This window comes from Berghia stephanieae, chromosome 4 (assembly GCF_034508935.2).
Source record: "Berghia stephanieae isolate SIO BIC M18660-M18661 chromosome 4, UCSD_Bste_1.3, whole genome shotgun sequence".
NCBI classification, from domain to species: Eukaryota; Metazoa; Mollusca; class Gastropoda; order Nudibranchia; family Aeolidiidae; genus Berghia; species Berghia stephanieae.
This window is the reverse complement of record NC_088363.1, coordinates 38,954,775-38,977,355: the sequence shown is the minus strand read 5'-3', so window position 1 is coordinate 38,977,355 and position 22,581 is coordinate 38,954,775. Positions and strand designations below refer to the sequence as shown.

Here is a 22,581-nt window from a genome sequence, read left to right as displayed (position 1 = left end):
GCTAAAAGAGTTTGTGGTCGAAACGGACCATAAACCAATCACGTACATAAGAAATAACAAAATGAATAATAGTAGAGTACTAAGGTGGAGTCTATTTTTGCAAAATTACACTTTCAGTATCTCTCACATACCAGGCTGTGAAAATATTCACGCCGACCTACTTTCTCGATTAGTGTAATGACGTGAGAAGGGTATAACTTAACCTCTCATGCATACTGTTAGTTACCTCGAAAATTATGCCAAATCAGAACGCACAATTTCGATAATTTTATTTGTAAACATGATGACCCAACTTAATGTAACATTGAGTATTGTTTGGATATATATACCATACCCATTCATGATTTGGGAAATCTTCTCTTTATCTATTATTGTTATGAATTTTCACTCATTTATGATTAATAATTGAAATGTCAATATTCCATTTACATTTTCATTCATTTCATTCAGTAAATTACCTTCATATCATCGACTTAAATCATGCTTCATTGCCATCACTATTGTTTATCACAATGATTTGTAATCACATTGCCATCATGTTGTTCATCACAATGATTTGTAATCACAATCTTTCATTGTTATTGTCACCCATTCATATACCTACGTTAATATAAACATTTCCATGTCTAGTTAATAAATAATTTAATTGTAGCACAAATCATAACAATGGATTAATGCTAGAGTATCATGATAGTAAATTTACTTCCGTTTGTAAAATCTATCTTTCCCATAATGGTTAAAGAGTATATTTTAAACGTGGGTGGGGGGTGTCACAGTAAAGGTTGTTCACAATTATCTTATTAAATTTTATTTTATTAAGAACTGAATTCATCTCACTCCAGTTATATTTCAGTAGGCTTAGATAAACTTTACCTTCTAATATTAGATCGTCTTTCCTTTTATAGCCTTCCCTCGAATTAATTTCTAATTAGTGAATACTTTTCGTTCTACATTCTGTCACGTAGCCACTTATTATAAAAGCTGATAGGTCTAACATTCGACACTCACTTTCTCTCCACAATCTATGCCGGACGGCCAGTCGCTCTATTCCTATATATATACTGGAAGATTTTTATCTTTTGGGACTTTGTAGATATTATATCTACACCATTAAGACGCCGGAGCTTTTAACTTTGATTGTATAATCTTCAAGGATCAAACCCAAGCCCGCTGTACTACACTATAACCTCTTACCAATTGCCTGGAAGTGGAATTTTACGAGTCCAATCCTGTTATCAGAGGAATAGATCATCCAAGCCCATCAACTGCCTGGAAACGTAAACTTACGAACCTGACATATTATCATAAGTTACGTAAAATATTCATACCTCTATTTGTAACTGCCACGATCACTGTTTATCTCTTTTAATTAAATTTCATCATTATTTTTATTTCATTGTAAACAAATCGTTAATTGTTTTTCATTTATAGTAACTAGTAAATTCTGGGGCCTCATTCTACATATATCTTTATGCATAGTCGAGTAGCTCTTTACTCACTTGAGACCATGACAGAGTGAATCAAACACATTTAATTTGTTGATGTACGGGATGTGTTGGGAATGCGTAAACTATCTAGATTACTAAATCAATCGCCGAGTAGTGATGTTTTCCTAAAAGCATTACCTTGGATTATGATTTAGTACCGCCTGAAGGTTAGTATTTACATTTCCCAACTAATTCGTTCCGTGGGGAATGGAGAAGACAGCTACATGAAACAGTTAACCCTCTCCATACCACCCACACCAAAATCATCACTTTCGTTACGATGCAGTCAACAATTTTCTTATTCTGATTTCATGTTGTTACAGTTATAGCCATAAAAACTCGACACTTTGTTGCAGAGCTCATTTTTCTAAACAGGATATAGAATATATGTCCTACTCGTTACTATCTGTTTGAAAAATCTATCTTTGTTGGGTGAGTATGAAGTTTCGGGTATAATTCTGAAAATAGCTGGTAAGGAGAGAGTTAACTACTACCATAGTTTGGAAAGATACGTATTTATAAATTTAGCCAGAAACTCGTCTTTCAAATATCGATCGATTTACTTGACTCTCATCTTGGCAAAAAAAAACAACCCCCCCCCCCAAAAAAAAAAAAAAAAAAAAACAAAAAAAAAAACAAACCAACAAACTCTCAAACCTTGAACTTGACTAAAGACCTCGCGAGATCCCAGGCTTGAGAGGTTTTTTTTTCTTTCTTTCCAAAATGAAGGTCATTAAAATCGATCGACATTTGAAGGACGAGTTTTCTGGCCAAATTTTCAAATACGTGTTTTTGCAGAGAACGGCAGTTAAGTACTAGCTCAAAACATGACTTAATGTTTATAAACTTCTTTCTTGTCTACGTAAACCATCGGCGACGACAGGACTAGTTTTGGGAAATGCATCGAAATACCCCTTTGAAATAAGAGTTATTATAGTTGGTAGTGATAGGGAAGGATACGCTTCGACCGTAGTCCATTCATTGTACGAGCGCGTTTAAGTTGATATTGATGCTATGTGGGTAGTTAATATACTCGCAACATCCAATATCTAGCTAATACTCAACAACATAAAAATATATGTGTAACCTTAAACGTTTATAAAGAAATAATAAATAAAATAAGATAAAATTCTCGATATTCATCTCATATGGGAACTCTTTTCTCTATGGTCTACGAAGGAAGAGTGGAATAACCCAGGCGTCAGTCGTAGTGCTGCGCCGCAAATTGAGCTAGGGCAAGATGACTTGCTCAAGGCCACACAGCGTAGCGGCGGGTGATCGAACTTGACACCTTTCGGGTACGAAGCAAAGACCGTACCGCCGAGACAATCGGACGTTTATAGTCTGATTGATACAATTTAGTGAGGACTATTCATAAAAATGTCTCGTTAAAACCATAACAAAGAGCTGAGTGACGTCATTTACGTTCCATTTATTCAAAAAAAATGTACCGTAAATCTATTATTTTCACTCTTCATTGGTGGAACTCCAATGTCTTATCCACTCAACCATCACGGCCTCATAGATTTATATTCGTGTTTATTATTTTTTAATGGGGCAGCGTGGCTCAGCGGTATGGTCTTTGCTTAGTACCCGGAAGGTACCGAGTTCGATCAACCGCCGCTGGGCTGTGTGGCCTTGAGCAAGTCACCTCGCCCAAGTTCAATTTGCGGCGCTGCACTGCGGCTAACGCCTGGGTTATTCCAGTCTTTCCTTGGAATAAACCCTAGAGAAAAAATTCCCCTATGGGATGAATAAAGGGAATTTTTTATTTTATTTTTTATTAAAAAAAAAAAAAAATTTATAGCTTTAACGCAGGTGGTGTTCAAAATCAATAATCGAGTCCATATTTTAGACAGATGTTGATTACGATACCTAACGCGTGCCAAACCAAAAGTAGGACTTTTTACCAACAGAGAGCAGAACACTCGTGGATTCGAGGAGGTACTCGTACAACTAATTAAAACAATTAACAGTGTGAGCCGCCTTAGTACTCGTACTCGTAGTAATGACGGGCAAAGCATCGGGTATGGATTGGATTGGCTGGGAGTGTCGATAGGATCGTTTCTTATCAACATTAATACACGTTATATTGACTTTTGTGTTGGAGGTTAGGGTGACACGCCACTTGAGAAAAGGGCAATTGACGAGCCGCTCGGATATGACATTTCAACGTCTTATTTTGTTGTCCTTCAGAGCATTAAGCACCAGGCGCTAGAGTTTATCGCGATTTATATAGCATGAAATCAACAATAGCAAATTCTTGCAACGTTTTGGATAGGACGCGAGGCTAGTCCACTGCACGTACTTTCCGCCAGATTTAACAGACCCAGCTACCCAATCACTGCTGGATAGAGATAACGCTAGAGTTTATCTCGGTTTCTATAGCATGAAATCAACAATAGCAAATGCTTGCAACGTTTTGGATAGGACGCGAGGCTAGTCCACTGCAAGTACTTTCCGCCAGATTTAACAGACCCAGCTACCCAATCACTGCTGGATAGAGATAACGCTGTCAACGGCCATGTACTCATTTTACATCTGATGAGAAAACGTGAGTAAAGAGCCTTTTCCGAGGACTCGACTATGCGCCGAGCGAGGCTCGAACCCATGACCTTCGGATCCGAAAGCGAGTGTCATACCACTAGACCACATAGCCGCACATAGTAAGAATAATTTAAAGCAGTCATCATTCAATGTATGCATTTCATAGCTTTGAATGATAATTGTGACCCAACGTCTCAAAACGGTATTATGTCGAGATGAACCAGATGCCATTAAGTCAAATTATATTTACACTGGCCAAAAATATGAATTATTGGTATTTAGCATTCTAAAATATGATATTCATTCTCCTCAATAAAACATATAAACTCAACTTAAATCTGATAATTCTGGCTACAAATTCAATTTTCAGCAACTTATTCATTCCGACTTAATACCGTTTTGAGATGAAGGGTCACAATTTAAAAAAACATGAGCAATTGTTTAAAATCTAGAAAAGTGAGTGGAGCAGGCTGTTATGTTGATTATAACAGAAAATGAAGTGAGTAGAAAAGTGCAAGAAGACAATAGAGATTAAAAATTTCGCCACGAGGGGGACTCGAACTCACGACCTTACTGATACGACAACTCCGCCTGGCCGTGAGAGGGTAGGGACGCTATGCAGTCGACATTGATGAAAAAAGAAAAATACAAGGAAAAAAAAACACCTCAAAAGTCAGTCTACCTCCACTGGGGATCGAAACTCAGACCTTGTGATTCCCGGTCAGACTTTATTTTTTTTTTTGGGTGTTTTTTTTTTCTTGTATTTTTCTTTCTTGCTTTGTCTGCATCTGTCATCGTTCATACACACTTGTTCAGATATACAATTATGCTGTTATAATCATTATTATTATTATTATTATTATTATTATTATTATTATTATTATTATTATTATTATTATTATTATTATTATTATTATCATCACTATTATTATTATTATTATTATTATTTTTATTGTTATTATTATTATTATTATTATTATTATTATTATTATTATTGTTATTATTATTATTATTATTATTATTATTATTATTATTATTATTATTATTATTATTTTTATTATTATTATTATTATCATCACTATTATCATTACTATTATTATTATTATTATTATTATTATTATTATTATTATTATTATTATTATTATTATTATTATTATTGTTATTTTTATTATTATTATTATTATTATCATCACTATTATCATTATTATTATTATTATTATTATTATGATTATTATTATTATTATTATTATTATTATTATTATTATTATTATTATTATTATTATTATTATTATCATTATTATTATTATTATTATTATTATTATTATTATTATTTTTATTATTATTATTATTATTATTATTATTATATATTATTATTATTGTTATTATTATTATTATTATTATTATTATTATTATTATTATTATTATTATTATTATTATTATTATTATTATTATTAGGCAACCTTCTTTGTTTCATGAAAAGATAAATTAATCAAGAAAGCAAATACTTTGACAATGATAAATATCATTCCTGCCTGTAAAGGGATTACGCTGGATCGTTGCCTTCAGGTTTAAAAAAAAATTAGCTTGAATAAAATATTGGAGTTTGATTTGATATCAAAACTCGACATTCCAAATGGCTGAGCAATAACTCTCAAGCTAGGATGATTTCTTTGGAGGATGACAGTTTTGATTCCAGATTGTACCGAGTTTTTCAATGTATTTATCCATTGTCCTTCCAAAGATTATTGAACGTCTGTGATTAAAAAAAAAGATACGACGGAAAGCTTTCTTTAAAAAAAAAATCCACTAGCGTTTTATCAAAAGGGTAGCAAGCAAACAATTGCTATTTCTGGTAAACATTAAGAGAAACCGTTATAACTCTAAGCAATGCGCACTTATTTGCAGGTTTAACGCATTTGTGAGCTTGATTGATTTAACATTGTTGTAATGGACAATATTTTGCGTTGGTTTGAGGGTATTTTCATTACAACAATGAGCCCATAACAATTTTGATTATCAGACCTGTAAAATAAGTACACGTCGGCTCTAAATAACATTTTTGTTGTTGTCAAACACAATGAATACCAAAATTGATGATAATAATGTGATAAAACGCCAATACGCTTCAACTGTCGTAACGTCACTTCCCTCGTAATGACGCATGGAACTTAGTAACTGGCTCTAAACTATCGGAACAATGGCGGACGCCCTTATGAAATATTTCTCCGACGAGCATACAAGCGTATCCAGAGGAAAAAAAACCCCATAAATCTGATCATGTTTTGACTTTTATACATTCTGATCACAAGACATATGAACAGTTCTAGCCAGCATGAAGAATAAAAAGTACAGATGGATCTTACCGCGATGGCCGCCGTTACTGACATCAGAATATCGAATCCAATCAAGGCCTTCTATATAGTGTAACTATATAGAGCTAGAGGGCCTTGATCCAATACGTAGTAACATATTATATTATAGTGTCCACGGAGTTGAGTGATATGTCCGATATTATTGGCTTAAACTGTAGTCTGCTTCTCATATAATAGCAGATATAGATAGATAGCAAATAAATGGTCATGGATGAGAATGGGTTTTATTTTACTAAATATAAGAGAAAATGCCCCCCCCCCCCCAAAAAAAAAAAAAAAAAAAAATTAAAAAAATCTAAAAAACAGGCAAGCAAAAACAAAAACAAAAAATACAAAAAAAAAAAAAACCCAAAAACAAAACAAAACAAAAACAAAACAAAAAACAAAACAAGAACAAAACAACAACAAACAAACAACAAAACACACACACACACACTCACACACACACACACACACACACACACACAAAACCTCCCAAAAAGAAAAACAAATCAATAAAAGCAAACAAAACAAAATAAGGAAAAACAAGAACAAACAAGCAAACAATCTCCCAGAAACATCTTGAACAACTGCAACAGAAGAGCAGGTTGCCACAACGTCGGATTACTTTTGTAGCACTGAGAGGCGAAATGTCATAACTACCTTTGTAACACTGAGAGGCGAAATGTCATAACTACCTTTCTTTGTAACACTGAGAGGCGAAATGTCATAACTACCTTTGTAACACTGAGAGGCGAAATGTCATAACTACCTTTGTAACACTGAGAGGCGAAATGTCATAACTACCTTTGTAACACTGAGAGGCGAAATGTCATAACTACCTTTGTAACACTGAGAGGCGAAATGTCATAACTACCTTTGTAACACTGAGAGGCGAAATGTCATAACTACCTTTGTAACACTGAGAGGCGAAATGTCATAACTACACGATACGTTGTTTAGAGCAATAATACGTAGAGGGCATATTCCTCTTCTTCTTGTAAAACGTGCTTCTTGTTTCCATTTCATCTTTCCTTCTTGCTCCATTTGTTTGTTTATATATTTGTATAGATATCTATGTGTTATCTCGGTCGTTTATAGTCTGGTTATTTGGAGTTTTAGTGAGAATTACTCATAAACGCGGATGGCAAAAAAAAACAAGAACAAAGACCTGAGTGACCTTATCTTCATTCTATCTATAGATAGAACGAAGATGACGTCACTCAGGCCTTTTGTTTTGGTCCGTTATCCTTCCGGAAGGCAATGTTGTGAGTTTCTTTACCAAGCGCACACTAACTATAGATTGATGAGAATGGGATTTATTTTACTAATGGGTTCGATAGAAAATGGCACCACCCCAAAAAAAAAAAAAAAAAAAAAAAAAACAACAAAAAAAACAACAACAAAAACCAAAAAAACAACAACAAAAAACAAAACAAAAAACAAAAAAACAAAACAAAGACAAAAAATCACAAGACAAAATAAAACAAAAGAAAAACAACAGAAAGAGTTTAAAACAAAAGAAAAAAAACAAAACAACAAAAAACTCCCAAAAATCATCATCATCATCAACATCATCATCACCATCATCATCATCATCATCATCATCATCATCATCATCATCATCATCATCATCACCATAATCATCATCATCACCATCATCATCAACAACAACAACAACAACAACAAAAAACCAACAACAACAACAACAACAACAAAAGGTTGCCAACATACCATCCAATGTCACAAACTTGGAATGCTTTTGTAGCAGTGTGAAGCGAAATGTCCTAACTACAAGAAAATGTGTCTGGCACATGCGTTGAAGACATTGCCCCCGTTTGTTTACATGCCATTCTCCTCGACACATTTGAATCGATAGTATGAAGCTGACGTCACACATGTCTTTGTAATAGCTTTTTGCCATCCGCGTTTATGAGTAATTCTCACTAAACTGTATTCACCAGACTATAAAGGTTCAAGGTTACACATAATTTTGTATGTTGGTCCGTTATACTTCCGGATGGCAATGTTGTGAGCTTCCTTGCCAAGCGCATACTCCCTATATTTACATCATGTTTGTTTATTTTTTATGTCACTTCACCACCATTTCACCACCAATAGATAGTATGCGCTTGGCTAAGAAGCTCATAACATTGCCATCCGGAAGTATAACGAACCAACACTCAAAACTGTGTGTATCCAAGAACGTTTATAGTCGGGTTAATACAGTTCAGTGAGCATACTCATAAACGCGGATGGCAAAAAACAATAACAAAGACCCGAGTGACGTCATCTTCGAACTATCTATACAATGATCAAGTTTATCCTTATAATCAATATGGAGGTATCGATTCTACGTGTTGTAAGCAAGAATCGAATCGATTTGTGTATCGATGGGGTAAGAGTGGTGACTTTATAAGACTTGACAACATTCTTGCAATTTACCAAAAATGTATACAAATACGGGCTTTAATGAAACACAATGGTTAAAAAATTGAGATTTTTATATAGCGCGATAAACACTAAATTATATGCTCAAAGCGATTTACAAAGTTTCTCTGACTAACACCAACACGTGACATGTAGAATGAGACAACGCATGTTAGGCGATATTATATATTTTTTTCCCGACACAGTCAACGCTGTTAAAGACCAGGTGCTCATTATACACCTGAGTACGGTGAGAGAATGTGAGTAAAGAGCCTTTTCCAAGGACTCAACTATGCATCGAGCAAGGCTCGAACCCAGGACCTTCCGACCCGAAAGCGCAGCGAGTATCATACCACAAGACCACATTTCCACTAAATGTGTTCAAAACGCTTCGCAAAGGATACCAAACCAACGACAAAACTTAGCAAACAGGAGGAGATATCACGCTATGCACAACGTTTTTTCGACAGTGAACTTAAGTCTCATTGTATAAGCCATTTTGTATAATCTTGTTTCATGATGAGATTATGTGAATAAAAAGGGCGACATAAAGCCAAATCCTTGAAAAAAAAAACTCTTTACTCACATTCTCTCACTATACTCAGGTGTACATAGGTGATAACAGCATGGTCTCTGTCGAAATTGTCACGTCTTGTCCTACACGTTAACTCTCTCCTTACAACTATGGGAAATCGTCACATTCGTTACGATACAACCAACATTTTTCTTATTCATATTTCCTTTGTACAGCATAAAATCTTAAGAAAATGAACAGTGTGAAGTAGAGCATGTTTTGCTAAAGAAATTATGTATGGCAAGAACTTTACTGCTATTAGATATCTCTGAGTGATAAAAAATCTATTTTTGTGTTAGTTGGGTATGACGTTTTGGGGAAAATCCTGAAAATGTTTGGAGAGGAGAGAGTTAAGTGTTGTTACTGGTTTTCTTGGAATACTTTGAGCGGACATTGATCAATATAGCAGCTCAATTTATTTCAAATTCTCAGACATCTTCCGATATGCACTTTGACTCTAGATTCAATTGCTCATTTTTATTCTCAAAGCCTGTTGTTATTACAAAAATAAATTAAAAACAAAACAACAAAACAAAAAAAAAAACAATTCCCTTTATTCATCCCATAGGGGAAATTTGTCTCTAGGGTCTGTTCCAAGGGAAGACAGGAATAACCGAGGCGTCAGCCGCCGTGCAGAGGCGGAAACTGAGCTAGGGCGAGGTGACGAGGTCAAGGCCATTCAGCGCAGCGGCGGGTGATCGAACTCGATACCTATCGGGTACGAAGCAAAGACCGTACTGCTGAGCCATGCTGCCCCTTGATGTGTTTAAATAATAACATTTAAAAACATTCACTTTAATCATCCAGGAGGGGAAATGTGTCTATTGGGTCAGGAATAATGCTAGCGTCAGTCGCAGTGCACCCCCCCCCCCCCACCCCCCTAGACTGAGCTAGGGCGATGTGACTTGATCAAGGTCACACAGAACAGTAGCTGGAAAGCAAAGACCTTACTCATCAATGTTTTTGTTTAACAACGCCACTACCACATTATCTCATTCGTCTGTAGTGTTTCATTCATCCTGTTTTGTTGATAAATGGGGAACCTGAAACGTCCATTTTATCTGTTTTCGTATATTAATTTGAAGCTTACCTTCAATTTCACATTGTTATTTATCCCATCAATGAGGTGCTTTCTGCAGTGCCAAGATACCGATTTGGATTTCTTGTCATGCAGCGATTCTTTGAGCAAATCACCTCATGGCGCTGCACTGCGGCTAACGCTTATATTATTGCTTTCTTCCCCTGGAAAATAATTTTAAAAAGTTTCTTTGGGGATAAGAAAAGGGAATTTATATATTTATCTTCTTATTAACCGGCTCTTGAAAAATGGATCCGTTGTAAACAAATCGAATAGAATAAGAAATAAAAGTGAAAATGAAAACAAAAGCCACCCATGACTAATCCAACGGCACAGAAAATTAGATTTAAAATCAAACTAATCAGAATTATGGGGAATTTCCTTTTCTTCATTACATGAAATTACTCTCATTATCTTTAATAAAACTATATCAATCTAATCTACGTCTATTAATTCAATGAAACTTTCCAATGTCTCGTTCACTTTAACCGAGGGGCGTGTTTGTGCTTTGACATATTAAGAAATTAAGGAGCAGGCACCGGTGTGAGATAAAGATCTGAACAAGTGTGAATGAACGGTGCCAGGAAAAGCAAGAAAGAAAAAAGAAGAAAAATAACTATCCCCCAAAAAATCAGTCTACCTCGACTGAAGATCGACTGGGGATCGACTGAGGATCGACTAAGGATCGACTTAGGATCGACTGAGGATCGACTGGGGATCGACTGGGGATCGACTGGGGATCGACTAAGGATCGACTGGGGATCGACTGGGGATCGACTGGGGATCGACTGGGGATCCACAGTCGAGGTAGACTGATTTTTTGGTATGGTTTTCTTCTTCTTTTTTTCTTTCTTGCTTAATTTGGCACCTTTTATACACACTTGCTCAGTGCCTTGACATAATGTGTAGTGCCAGAGTTGGGCAATGTGTCATACCTGTCGAGAAAAATTGAGTTTAAAGTGAGAAGGGACACAAATTCATTACGTCTAGAAGTCTTGCAGATAAAGGGGATTAGAAAACTGCAAGCATTCTTCCTCTCCTTCCTGTCTTTCATGTTCTTCTTGTTCTTGTTCTTCTTGTTGCTGTTGGTGTTGTTGTTGTTGCTGTTAGTGTTGTTGTTGTTGTTGATGTTGTTGTTCTTCGTCTTCTTCCTCTTCCTCTTCCTCTTCTTCTTCTCCTTCTCTTCCACCTCCTCCTCTTCCTCCTCCTCCGTCTTCTCCTCCTCCTTTTCTACTTCTTTGTTGTTGTTGTTGTTGTTCTTCTTCTTCTTCTTCTTTTTCTTCTTCTTCTTCTTCTTCTTCTTCTTCTTCTTCTTCTTCTTCTTCTTCTTCTTCTTCTTCTTCTTCTTCTTCTTCTTCTTCTCCTCCTCCTCCTCCACCTCCAACTCCTCCTCCTCCTCCTCCTCCTCCTCCTCCTCGTTGATGTTGTTGTTGTTGTTGTTCTTCCTCTTCTCCTTCTTCTTCTTCTTCTTCTTCTTCTTCTTCTTCTTCTTCTTCTTCTTCTTCTTCTTCTTCTTCTTCTTCTTCTTCTTCTTCTTCTTCTTCTTCTTCTTCTTCGCTTTCTCAGACAGCTAGAGAAATTACATCACACCGAAATTATAACACAGCATAAAAATAACAGGAGAATCAATAAAGCATTTCATAAGGGAGGTAATTCAATTATTCATTTATGGATAACAACACATAACTGTCGTGCGCCGACAAAACGCATTACATTTTTTAAATAAAAACAAATTAAAAATTTCATTTCAAAACCGTATTACATCGGGACAAATTAGATGGGTAAAACTCGACGTGTACATATTGTCAGGTCTGACACCCAATCGTACGTATGGGTCTAGTTTAACACTGTTGTAATGGACAATATTTGCGTCATTTTTTAGATTTCCATTACAACAATGAGCCCATAATGGATTAGTTTATCATTAAATGGTGGTCAGTATCAGGCCATGAGTTTACGAAGGCCTTGGTCAGGGCGCAACCATCGTTAACTTATAGACTGGCACGAGAACCCACTGGGACTTATAGTTTGACGTCATTTTCTATGTTTGTGAACCGTCTAATGAGTTGTCGTTAGTAGTGCTCAAGGAAACAAGTAATTCCATTGGTTGAGCTATTGAATAAAACTCACGATTTGCTTTCTTTTGTGGCCAAAGACTTGTCTTTTGACGTCATTTTTGGTCAGTGTCCGGCTATAAGTTAACGACGGCTACGGTCAGGGACGGCACACATGGTGATGATGATGATGATGATGATGATGATGATGATGATGATGTTGATGATGATGATGATGATGATGATGTTGATGATGATGATGATGATGATGATGATGATGATGATGATGATGATGATGATGATGTTGATGACCTCATTATAATGTCCACTCTATGTTGAATAAAACAAAGGGGCACAATCGGTAATAGACGCATCCCCAGTAATAAATCACTTGAGAATGATAATCAAAGGGCAAAGGGTAATACAGATATCACCATTGTTGCAGTTAACAACACATGTCCCGTAAATCGTCGTTTAATGTTGAGACCAAAATGTCCTTTTTAAAGTAGGCCATGAGGTATTGAGGCTATGTGTTAGGTAAAATACTCACAATACCCGTTAGACGGGTATAATGTACAACACACAAAACTATGGGTAACCTTTAATATGTATAGTCTGATTAGTTCGAGCGGCGCATAGTGATTCCTTGGAAAATGTTCTTTACTCTCACCGTACTCAGGTGTGTAAAATGAGTACCTGACCGTTAACAGCGTTGCTTCTGTCGAAAATAAAAATATGATATCGCTTTACAGGCGCCATGTCTCGTCCTACATGTTTAGTGTTGCTGTTGGCTAGTGACCCCTTGTAAAGAACTGTGGATATTTCGCTAAATAAATTCTATCTTCTTCTTCTTTTATTGTCCTCCATAGAATAGATAGACTTAATACAAACGTTTTAATTCTGACTATGATTTCAATTTTTAGCGGATAATCCCAGTAGTCATTCAGAGCCATTCGGGCCCGTGGAGTCGGAGTTTATCCCGGTTTCTATAGCGTGAAACAGACAATAGCAATTGTCTTGTCTATTGCAAATTACTTTCCGCCATATCTAACAGACCCAGCTAGCTAATCACTGCTTGGTGGACAGGGGGAATTAGAAAAAAAAAAAATCTCGACTGCACCTGAGATCAATCTCGGTCCCTTTGCGTGTGAAGCGAATGCTCTACCAACTAATCCTCCTAGATATAAAACTGTTGTGGAACAACTGGTCACAAATGATAATTAATAATAGACTCAAATAGAAAATAACATCAGATGGAGTTGGGGTGCGGGTGGGGGTGGAGGTTGGGGGGAGGGGGGGGGGTATGTCTAACAGATGCCATGCTATTGTAAAGGCGACAGCTGAAATCTAGCGAGAGTTTTTCAGCTATCTGCTGCAGTCCTCAAAACTCAATACAGGCGGTGAGTACTCATAGCAACAGCAACAGTGGATAGATAGAGCACGAGAAGAACGCGGGTGTTCTGAAAACGCGCCATACGCAACAGCACCGCCTGTGATAAAAGGGGAGCAATTCCGGATTTTTATTAAAGTTTGCTCCCTTCGTTGCTAGGTAATAAGACTATGCTGTGAGATTCGGGGGGATGTTAATGATAATAATAATAGTATTTAATAATAAATAAATGATGTTAGTTAATGTGATTCAGTGTCGGAAAATAATAGAAAATGGGTAAGATAACAAACTTTCTGGAATGTTCTTTTTGTCTTAGATGTTGATATGGGGCCATTGATAGATCTGCCTAGTGCTACGAAAAATTCGTAGAAATACGAATTTTTAACTCCAGTTACATAGCTTCATAGGTCTCTTTGACTCAATAAATTTTGTTGAAAAGGAAAGTTTAGCTTCTTCGAATCTATATTTCGGACATTGAAGCAGTTTTGGATCATTCTGAGAGCAAACTGTTTATTTGTAAAGCTATTTTAAGTGAATTTTTCTTTTTTTTCCCGTTGGAAACTACGAATTTTTGAAATTTCAAGTTGGCAGCTCTTCATTAATATATTTTGATTGATATATTATTTGTTTTAATCGAACCTGAAAATAACATGGGTTTCACTTCACGTGTTGTTATAATATGCAGGTCAGATAACCGAAATTGTTGTGTAAATACTCTCAAACTAACGAAAAATATTGTCCATTACAACAATGTTAAATTAAGCCCACAATTGCGCTCGGTTATCTGACCTGATAAAATGTGCACCCAGGCGACACTTAAATGTCAATAATTTAAAATAAATAAATAAAAAAGAGCTTTTATAAAGGGCAATATCCAGTGGTCCCTGACCAACAGCAACATTTAACATAATCGAAGGACACCTGTTAGGCGATATTACAATTTATTTTTCTGACAGAGACAGCGCTGTTTACGGCCAGATACTCATTTTACACTTGAGTACGGTGAGAGAATGCGAGTAAAGAGACTTTTCCAAGGATTCAACTATGCGCCGAGCGAGTATCGAACCCAGGACCTTCCGAGTAGAAAGCGAGTGTCATACCACAAGACCACATAGCCAAACATATGATGCCTGTGAGCTTGAATATTGAGAATAATATATTATATTAATTTGAATCCCGAGTTTTTCGCTTAATATTTTTTAACTTGTCATAATAATTAACTGTATAAAAAATAACGATAAATATTGAATTGTAAGCTTCGATATATTAGACGAAGACAGATGCTGTGGACGTTTCGGGTTTCCCCTTTCTCAACAAAACCGGATGCATGAAACACTACAGACGAATGCGATAATATGATTGTAATGGTGGCGTTGTTAAGGTGAATTATTATTAGGTATTCATTATTATTATTCTTCAAGTTTCAAGTCGCAACATTTTCATTATTAACTTTATAAACAAAATTAAGGTGGCTGCTGACAAAAAGAAAAGAACAACAACAAAAAAAACAACAAAAAAAAAAAAACAACAAAAAAACAAAACAAAAAAAAAACCAAAACAAATAAACAACAGCAAAAAAAAAAAAAAAAAAACCCCAGCAAAACCGAACAAAAACAAACAAACAAACAAAAAGCAAAAAAAGAATTAGAGCATTTATGTAGAGCAATATCATATATCCACTAAACGTGCTCAAAGCGTTTTTCAACAGCAACACTTAACTTGTAGGACGAAACATGTCGCTTGCTAGGCCCAACAGAGACAAAGCTGTAAACGGCAAGGAACTCATATTACACCTGAGTATGGTGAGAGAATGTGAATAAAGAGCCTTCTCTAGGGGCATTCAAGTATACACGTCGCTCCGAGCGGGATTCGAACCCAGAACCTTTCGATCCGACGACGAGTGTCATACCACTTGACCACATCGCCGCACAAACATATCGATCTCATATCGATAGTTTTATTCTCTGGCCGAGTAAATTGGAAAAAAAATAATTAAATTCAGGGTTTTTAAAAAATAGTTTGTAGAAGGAACAAAATTGAGGTCACTCAACTATTTGTTATTTGTTTTTAGCCAGCCATTTTTTATAAGTTGTTCTCACTAACTTGTATATCTATCAGACTATAAACGTTTAAGGTTACAATTTTTTTGAGTTGTTGCGTTACGTTCAGCTGCATGGTGTGATTGTTTTATCTAAACGGAATGCATTAATAGCTTATAATGATGATGATGATGATGATGATGATGATAATGATAATAATAATAGTAATAGTAATAATAATAATAATAATAATAATAATAATAATAATAATAATAATAATAATAATAATGCACATTTATTGTTAAGCGCAGCTTTTCACGCTATAGATAGTATGCGCTTGGCTAAGAAGCTCACAACATTGCCATCCTGAAGTATAACGGACCAACACACAGAACTCTGTGTGGCCATGAATGTTTATAGTCTGGATAATACAATTAAGTGAGAATTACTCATAAATGTGGATGGCAAAAAACAAAAACAAAAACAATAACAAAGACCCTAGAGACGTCATCTTCATTCTATCTATATAATGCAGGTTCTGGGCGAGTAATATTATATTCAGAACGCCTATCCTACAATCTCATCGCTACTCATTATAGGGGACGCCTTGGTGCAGTATAAATAGCACATATTAACAACACATGTTCGATATTATTGCTATGCTATCAAGAACACGTGCTATGATGTGATGTATTTTTGTATTGTTTGTTGTCTCTCCTTTAATATTTTGTCAAAACATGTTACACAGCTGCTGGTAAAGACACTGTGCGCGTGGCTAAAAAATTCTCAACATTGTCATCCGGAAATATAACCGCCCAAACTCACAAAACTATGTGTAAACCTTGAAAGTTTATAGTCTGGTTAATACAGTTTAGTGAGAATTACTCATAAACATGGATGGCAAAAAAAAAATTTAAAAAAAAGACCTCAGTGACGTCAACTTCGTTCTATCTATAATGTGATTTTGTAATTTATATCGAGTATTCCATTCTCATTGCATTGTTTGACAGTTTCTTCCTACCTTACCTGTACTTAATTTATAGAGGGGTATAATTTCACTCACTTATATTTCATTCCCATTCCCTATATGTCACTCACCGCTCCAAACTTTTGTTATTATGTTGGACCGACGTGTATATATATATATGCAAGTCTGACATCCGTACGCAATTATGGGCCTAGTTTAACATTGTTGAAACAAAAAACGAAAATAGTTTCAATATTCAAGGTTTCAATTTCAGCATTATTATTATTATTATTATTATTATTATTATTATTATTATTATTATTATTATTATTATTATTATTATTATTATTATTATTATTATTATTATTATTATCATCATCATCATTATTATTTATTATTATTATTATTTATTATTATTATTATTATTATTAAAAAGGTAACATTAATGAAAATAATAGACAATAGCGATAGTAATAGCCGAATAGCATATGAATAGAAATAAAACGTTTATAATATGGTGACCTGAATAAAACATACACATACCAAAGAAATATATAAGATATCTTTTTAAACGATAACATAATAAAATTTACCATCCTAACCATATTATTGGTGGGAAAAAAAATTGTTTATTTCTTCAATTATCTTATAACTTTCTCTATGTGTTGAAGGGTGCCGCACACACACACACACACACACACACACACAACCACACATTTACACAATAAATTCTTCTTCTTTCAGCTTATCCCACATTTTGCAGGGTTGCCATAATGAATGCCACATCTCCATGCATCTCGGTTCAGAGCATCATCTTTCTCTCTTTAACTCTCTCCTTACCAGCCATTTTCAGGATTTTCCCCAAAACTTCACACCCAACTAACACAAAAATATATTTTTCAACACCCAAAAACAATAGCAGTAAAATTCTTGCCATACATAATTTCTTTAGCAAAACATGCTCTTCAGCACACTGTTCTTTTACTTTAGATCTAAATTGTATGATGTACAAGAGAAATTTGAATAAGAAAAAGGTTGGGTGTATCGCAACGAATGTGACGATTTTCCTATAGTTGGTAAGGAGAGGGTTAATATCGTACTTTACATTATCCAAACATCTAATCTTTGGACATCCCTTTTTCCTCTTTTCCGCCAATTGCAAGTCCAATACTTTTCTTCCCACGTACTCCCTCTCTCGTCTCTTTACATGTCCGAACCATTTCAATCTATATTCTCTCATCTTTATTGATACATTCTTAACTTCAGTCACCCTTCGAATTCTTTCATTTCTCACTTTATCTTTTCTTGTCCAGCCAAATGACCATCTCAACATCCTCATTTCCGCCACCTCAATTCTTTATCTTGTTTCTTTGTTGTAGCTGTTGTCTCTTAGTCGACATAACATTGTTGCTTTTACATAACAGTTGTATATATTTTCCCCTTTAGCTTTGCGGAAATTCGTTTGTCACAAATAACTCCAGTTACATTCCTCCAATTATTCCAGCCTGCCTGTATCCTTTTCTTAACCTCCATCTCATTGCCCCCATCTCCTTGTACAGTTGTTCCTTAGTATTTGAATTGTTTTGTATCTGGTACAGCCTCTTCTCCTATCTTTATTGGTGGTCTTGCTCTCTGTTGTCCGATGCACAAATACTCTGTCTTCGATCTGCTGACCCTTAATCCCCTCCTTTCCAACACCCGTCTCCAACCCTCCAGTTCCTTTTCCGCCTCAGATTTTGTATCATTCAAAAGTACTACATCATCCGCATACAATACATCATGTTCCATGTTGCCTCTCGCCGAATGGGTTCTGTGAGTACATCCATTACTATTGCAAACAGCAGTGGGCTGAGAGCGGATCCCTGATGTAATCCAACTCTTATATTAAATGGATCAGGTGAACCAACATATGTCCTTACCACTGTTTTGTTTCTTTCGTACATATCTTGGATAAATTTGATATTTTTCTCTTTCGCCCCCTTTGCTCTTAGACAGTACCACATTTCTTCACACAATAAATTAAGCTATATCTTTATCCCACTCAACTTAGGTGTGAATGAGAATCTGGTTCTATGGCATGGCATGACATTGTAAAAGTAATGGTTTTTAAAAAAAAAAGTAAAAAAGGGGGTGGGGGTTGTGTTCACTATCATTCGACTAGTTCATCGTCATTGTAAAGAGGGCAAAAGTAGTTCACTTAACCTAGATCTGAAATGATTGCGGATCAATTTCACTTCAGAATGTCCTTTAAAATGAGGACAAGAATTGGTTGTTTTATTACTATTTGTTGTCATGGTATACTGCCATTCATTCTCTGAAAATAAAACATTAAAAAACAATTTTAGCTAGAAAACAAATCTTTGATTTATCTCTCGATTAGAATTAACCCTCGTATTGTAGGAAACTCTCAAACCCGGGACTCCTTTCAAGACTTCCTTGAAGTCTCATGTTTGAGAGCTTTTGACACGATGATGATGATGGTCAGTTTCAGTTTAATCGATCTAGAAATTGTTTTGGCCAAAACTAGGCAAGTCTCATAAAGATTTAATGCAATGGCAGTCGTCGTTTGATGGCCCTTGTGAACTGTAATGATAATGAGGCCTTTTTTCTTTAGAATAAGTTGGAATATTCGGACAAAGACTAACGTTGGTATTCTAACCCTTGAATAAGTTTGGTGGAGAGATAGATAGATAGATAAATTGATCGATAGATAGATGGATAGATTGGTGTATAGATAGATAGATGGATAGATAGAAGGATAGATTGGTGGATATATACCCCCCACCTCTCTCTCTCTCTCTCTCTCTCTCTCTCTCTCTCTCTCTGTGTCTCTGTGTTCATTCTTGTGAGTGTGTGTGGGTGTGGTCAGAAATGGACAACACTTGCCTCTCCACAATTCAATACCATTTTATTTTGTTATCATTATCGCGTAGTAATCTTGATCTCCTTCGTTCGGAATTTTGAACAAGTTCTAAAGTGGCACTGCGCATTTTTGTTGTTGCTATTATATCAATAGTCCCGATAGCTCGGTTGATAGAGGACTCGCTTTACACGCAAAGGGACCGAATCGATCCCGGGTGCAGCCGAGATTTTTTCTGACCCCCCTGTCCACCAGGCAGTGATTGGGTAGTTGGGTCTGTTAGATCTGTCGGAAAGTGCTTTGCAATAGACTAGCGTCCTATCCAAAGGATTGCAAGCGATTTCTGTTGTCCATTCCACGCCATAGAAACCGGAATAAACTCCGACTCCATGGGCCTAATGGCTCTGAAGGACTATATATATATATATATATATATATTATATATATATATATATATATATATCAAGAATATAGTAAGATCGTGTCTTCCCCAAACCAAAGGGCTATAATAATACAGGCGCACGTATTATTTGCAGGTCTGATAACCGAACGCAATTATGTGCTTAATTTAACACTGTAGTACTGGACAATGTTTTGCTTTGGTTTGAGAATATTTCCATCCATTACAGTAATGAGCCCATAACAATTTGGGTTAACAGACCTGCAAATAAGTACACGTCGGGTATAATATTATGGGAGTCTTACATGGCTTTTGATCTATTAAGTGAAATCTTTTTTAGCGCTCAACTCAACACCTGGAGCATGGTGAATTTGATAAGTTCCCAAACACCAAATAACACCCTGAGCAATTGGGACTCCTTCTCAAAGTGACTTGAACGTTTATATTGCGCAATATCCACTAAACGTGCTCAAAGCGCTTTACAAGGGATTCCTGACCAACAGCAACACGTAATATGTAGAACGAGATATGACGCCTGTTAAGCGATATTACATTTTTTTTCTGACGCTGTTAATTTTACACGTGAGTAAGATGAATGTGAATAAAGAGCCTTTACCAAGGACTCACTATGCGCCGAGCGAGGCTCGAACCCAGGTCCTTCCGATCCGAAAGCGAGTGTCTACCACAAGACCACATAGCCGTAAAGTAACATTTTTGGATATTTCGTAATCGCAAAGTTATTGAAAAGCGTAGTTTTGCAATGTATTCAAATTATCCAAAGTGATCACCTTAGAAAATATTTTCTGCTTCACCATAAAAATATATCAGGAAACACCGTCCATTTAGAAATATCCATTTCCTTCCGCAAGATAATGTTACATCATCATTATCACCAACATCATCATTATCATCATCATCATCAATCATCATCATCATCATCATCATCAACATCATCATCATCATCATCATCATCATCATCATCATCATCAGCATCATCATCATCATCATCATCATCATCATCATCATCATCATCACCACCAAGATCATAATCCTTGGCAGCATCATTTAATTTCTCTCCCATTTCATCATTTTATCATACATCTAGACACTTGAAATTCCTCATTTCGAATTTTATTCAAAGAAAATAGTTTCCAAATCTAGGTCACACAACTTAATAAAACCCAACTGATTGGCAAGCGTCACTCTGTCAAAATCGTTTATTTACTCAGCAATTCAGACGTCCTGAATGATTTCATATCTCGGATGTGTTTTTCTTCAATTATATTCACCATTTAACTGCCGTACTAAGGAAAAACATCTAAATATTATCCTGTGTCTGTCTGGATTTGATTAGAAGTAATGTATTGATGCTTTTATTGCTTTTCTTATCGGCCGAAGAAGGATTTTGAGCCCGAAAAGCTCCGTGTTTGGTATTTTGTTATTTTTCGAATCATGTATAGATAGAACGAAGATGACATCACTCAAGCCTTTGTTATTGTATTTTGCCATCCGCGTTTGTGGGTCATTCTCACTAAACTGTATTAACTAGACTATAAAAGTTCATGGTTACACATAGTTTTGTGTGTTGGTCCGTTATACTTCCGGATGGCAATGTTGTGAGCTTCTTAGCCAAGTTCATACTATCTATATTCATTGTTGGTCATTAGATATTTTACTATACAAAACCGTTATTTTCTACAGGTTCTATTTTTATTAATTCTTTTTTTGTTGCTATTCATAATAACTCGAAAACAGCTGATGCAATACCTTCACCTTTTGTAAGTTCATGACACAAATAAACCCATTAATTGTAATTCTGAAGTAATCTGGAAAAAAAAACTATATTTAAAAATTTGGCCAGAAAACTCGTCCTTCGAATATCGATCGATTTAAATGACCCTCGTCTTGGCAAAAGACTCCCAAACCTTAGACCAAGGAAGACTTCGCGAAGTCCCATGTTTGAGAGTTTTTGCCAAGATGAGGGGAATTTTAATCGAGCGATATTTGAAGGACGAGTTTTCTGTCCAAATTTTTTTAAAATGTTTTTTTTTCCAGAGAACGGCATAATTCTCCTGTCAATGAGATTTTGATAAACTTTATCTCCGACATACACCTCTTTATTTGATTAATTTTCCAGGAACGAAACTATTCACTACAGACACACATCATGCTGTCTGCCTCAGTGACGGAATTTGTTATTTTGTTCTCATCGCCATTCATCACTGACACCCATTATTTTTTCGCTGCCATTCTGTTATTCTCTCTCTCTCTCTCTCTCTCTCTCTCTCTCTCTCTCCTTTGGTCTCTCCGTATCTCTCTTTCTCTCTATTTCCGTCTCTCCCTAATTCTTATTCTCTTTATATCCATACCTAAGTATCTCTCTATATCTCATACTATTATCTTT

General features: G+C 35.6%; 1 protein-coding gene across 3 annotated transcripts in view; it reads left to right on the top strand.

The window, feature by feature from the left end:
- The first annotated feature begins 13,945 nt into the window (after window positions 1–13,945).
- Window positions 13,946–22,581, top strand: part of LOC144970530 (glycine receptor subunit alphaZ1-like) — a 163,369-nt gene continuing 154,733 nt past the window's right edge. The window contains exon 1 of one of the 3 annotated variants that reach the window (XM_078910269.1): window positions 13,946–14,187. The gene's annotated coding sequence lies outside the window, so the exon portion shown is untranslated. The remainder of the gene's footprint in view (window positions 14,188–22,581) is intronic. The other 2 variants (XM_078910268.1, XM_078910267.1) reach the window with 2 other exon arrangements.